This window comes from Octodon degus, unplaced genomic scaffold (genome assembly GCF_000260255.1).
Source record: "Octodon degus isolate 3935 unplaced genomic scaffold, OctDeg1.0 scaffold00130, whole genome shotgun sequence".
NCBI classification, from domain to species: Eukaryota; Metazoa; Chordata; class Mammalia; order Rodentia; family Octodontidae; genus Octodon; species Octodon degus.
Genome location: NW_004524706.1, coordinates 3,662,898 through 3,666,434, shown reverse-complemented (window position 1 = coordinate 3,666,434; position 3,537 = coordinate 3,662,898). Strand labels below are relative to the sequence as shown.

Below are 3,537 nucleotides of genomic sequence, written 5' to 3'. Positions count from 1 at the left end.
AGGCTGGAATCGCAGAGACTTTAGTCCTGCCTAGAAGTTCTCAACCAGTGAATCTCTGGAGTTAGTGTATAAATCTCTCAGGTCCCTTGCCTTTCAAGTGGGTGAATTGAAGGCATGTATTTTATATTATTTCTCAGAACATCTCTACAGGATTAAGACCCAATCCATCAGTGGCAGCTGCCTTATTGATCCACCCTTATTGGCTTCCTTGTCTTCCATGTATTACTTCTTCACTTTTCTACCTGGCCTGTCTTAGTCACTGTCTTGTTGCTGGGGCAAAGTACCTGACACCCACGATTTAAAGGAGGATGGGTTTACTTTCCCTCTCGCTCTACAAAAGTCAATCTTCGCATGTGCAGGGGCGTCATGGAAAGGCCTGGCAGAAAGCAGCTCAGGGAATGGCAACCAGGAAGCAGAGTGTGAAAGGAGAAAGTGTGAAGGAAGATGCGCCCTACTAAATCATGCCCCCAGCAGACCCCTGTGTTAGTTGATACATTGTGTCAACTTGGCTGAATCAGCTCCAGCAGTTCTCAGTGTGGGGGCCTAACCCTGCAGGTGGGCAGGGCCCAGGAACTGAGAAAGGCTTCTTGCCGCCCTGCCCAGCTTCTGTGGAGAAGTCCCAGCCTTTGGAGGACGCTGGTCTTGGCAGTCAGTGTAGAAGGAAGAGAGAGGCTCGATGGACGCCGCAGCTGCTGCTCTTCCTCTGCTCTTCACTGTTTTCTGCCACCATGGACTGTTGTCATTTGCCTTGGAACCAGTGAAATAAATACACGACACTCAAAATGAAGGAAGGAAAGGTTTATTTAGCTCACAGTTACTGGAGGGTTCAGTCCATATTCCGCTGGCTCCAAGGCAAAGGACAGCAGTTCATGTGGCAGAAAACAATCAAGAGCAGAGGAGGAGCAGCTGCGGCGTCCATCAAGCCTCTCTCTTTCTTCTAGGCTCACTGCGAAGACAGGCGCTTAGCTGCGAAGCTCAAGCTCCTCCGAAGACTGGGACTTCTCCACGAAAGCCGAAAGCCGAAAGCCGGGCAGGGCGGCAGGAAGCCTTTCTCAATTCCTGGGCCCTGCCCACCTGCAGCGCTAGGCCCCCACACTGAGAACTGTCGTAGTTGATTCGGCCAGTTTGCCCCATTTTTTCGGTTACCCCACCCCCCCGCAACTCCCAACATCAACCCAGCTGTAGCTTGCTGCCCCCTAAATCCAAGCACCTTCCACAAATCCCGCTTTAAGTATCTGAAGTTTGGGGCAGGGGAGATAGCTCACTAGAATAAGCGGTTGCCTGGCGACTGTAAGGTCCTGAGTTCAATCCCTGGTTCTGCAAAAAAAAAAAAGTATCTGAAGCTTTAGGGGACATTCAGATAAAAACTATAACTTGGCTCCTGTACTTCTAAGTACAGGAAACTAAAACAAAAGTTTTTGGTTTGTTTTTGGTCTGAGCAACTAGAAAGACATTTATGAATATTTATTTATTTATAGGCTGACATTTGTTCTTTGGTGGGTACATTTCTTAAGGGGAATGTCAGTCCATTTTTTTTTTTAAACATGAAGTTTATTTAAACAACAAGACACTTGACTTAAAGGGAAAACTATCTAGGATTATTCTTTTTTATAGAGTAATTTACTCCTACTTAAAGACAGATTGCCCTACATGTAACAGCTACATACAAAAAAGTTATAAAATTGTCCTTGGTTTTACAATGATAAATAAAAAACATTAAAATTCTCCAGTCAAACAGGGTATGCAAAGAATTTTATGTTGCTGTCTTTTCTGTTAAAACAGTGAGAGCAAAATAACTTCCTGGAATATAAAGATAAGAGCTAATGAGTGTACCACTAATGGAGCAAGGGGATTATCTTCGCAGAACCAGTAATTCCCCATCCCATCTCCATTTGAGGTCAATCAAAACATACTGTTGGCTATTTAGTTAAAAAAAAAAAAAGCAATATGCTTGTGCACATACTCCAGATACTTTACATACAATAAAGGAATGGGGAATGGGGAAATGAAAGAATAAGGAAAACTATACTGTAGTAGTCAGGATGTGGTGGAACCACATTGCAGTTTTCTAATTGAGAATGTATTCTTGGTGTGTAAGAACAGAGTTCTGGCATAGTTGCAGGTTCCCTTTTTACTAGACGCCTCCTGTCTGCTGCTGGAACACGTCAACTGTATCTTCATCCTCCATTTCCAACTGTGCAAGTGTGTCTGTTTCATTGATTGGCTGTCCATCAAATCGGAGTCTGATCTGCCTCGTTGACAAGCCCTGTCATTCACAATAGGCTTTCATTAGTTTACTAAGTGGTGTATGCCTCTTAATCTTAAACTGCACCACAGAACCATCCTGCTCCACCACCTTCAAACTAATGTGATCACTGTTGTCAGTCTTGACTTCTTCCTTGGGCTTTTTGTCAGCCATAGCAAACACCTGAGTCTTCTTAGCTGCTGCTTCAGCAAAGAGGTACCAGGTCCACACCGAAGGAGCACACAAGCAGCACCAGGAATAGCAGAAGGAGGCAGCAGCGGTGGCTGAGGGCTGTCAGTCCATTTTGAACACATTAATTTCAAGGTGTCTATTACATGACCAAATAGAGAGGTTGAGTCTGGAGTTGGGGAGAGGGATTACTCTAAAAATATACCTTGGGAATTGTACAATTTGACTGTGTCCCATAGAGTTTCATGTGTCAGAAACTTAATCCTCAAATTTGTATATTGATAGTATTTGGAGGTGAAGGTTAGAGAAGCTTATAGAGGGTGATTCCCCATAATGGGGTTAGTGGATTTATAACAAGAGCTCTTCTCCTCTATATTATGACAGTGGAGAGAGAGAGAGAGAGAGAAAGAGAGAGAGAGAGAGAGAGAGAGAACAGAGACAGAGACAGACAGAGACAGACAGAGAGAGACAGACAGAGAGAGACAGAGACAGAGAGACAGAGGCAGAGAAAGCCCTCACCAGATGCCATCAGGTCGATACTGGCCTCCTCAGCCTCCATATCTTTTTGCATTCCCCAGCCTGTAGCATTCTACTATAGCAACACAAAACAGAACAAGACAGGACTCAATAGCACATAGATACTATGCAGCACCATGAAGCTGTATGATACCACTAAGAGTGAGTGAGGATGAAGAAAAGAAAAGTTCTAATACTGAGCACTGGACTGCAACACTCAAAGGTTGGGAAATGAGGATCTGGCAAAGGAAAAGAGAAAGAATAGCCAGCGAGGTTCAAAGGAACTATGTATGAAATCTCAAAAGCACTGTGTTGTTTTTATTTTATTTTATTTTTGTTTATATTAATGGCCTTTATTTTGGAAGCAGTCCTCAAATATCGTGATCCTTTTTATTCATTTACATCAAGGAATTAAGTTGTATTTATTTATTTCTTTAATTTTTTAAATGTATTTAGTACAGGGTCTACAGGATCTTACTACATAGATCGTACTCATAGTGATTCTCCTGTTTTCAGCCTCCCAAGCACTGGGATTACAGGTGCGTGCCACCACCCAGTCTCAGTTGCCATCTCAGTGTCCCCAGGGG

The 3,537-nt window shown here is 43.6% G+C and overlaps 2 pseudogenes; both read right to left on the bottom strand.

Moving 5' to 3' along the window:
* The window catches only part of LOC101571799, a 7,212-nt pseudogene extending 6,078 nt beyond the window's left edge, over window positions 1-1,134 (bottom strand).
* Window positions 1,135-2,134: 1,000 nt separating this feature from the next.
* Window positions 2,135-2,419, bottom strand: LOC101570068 (annotated as a pseudogene).
* Window positions 2,420-3,537: the final 1,118 nt, after the last annotated feature.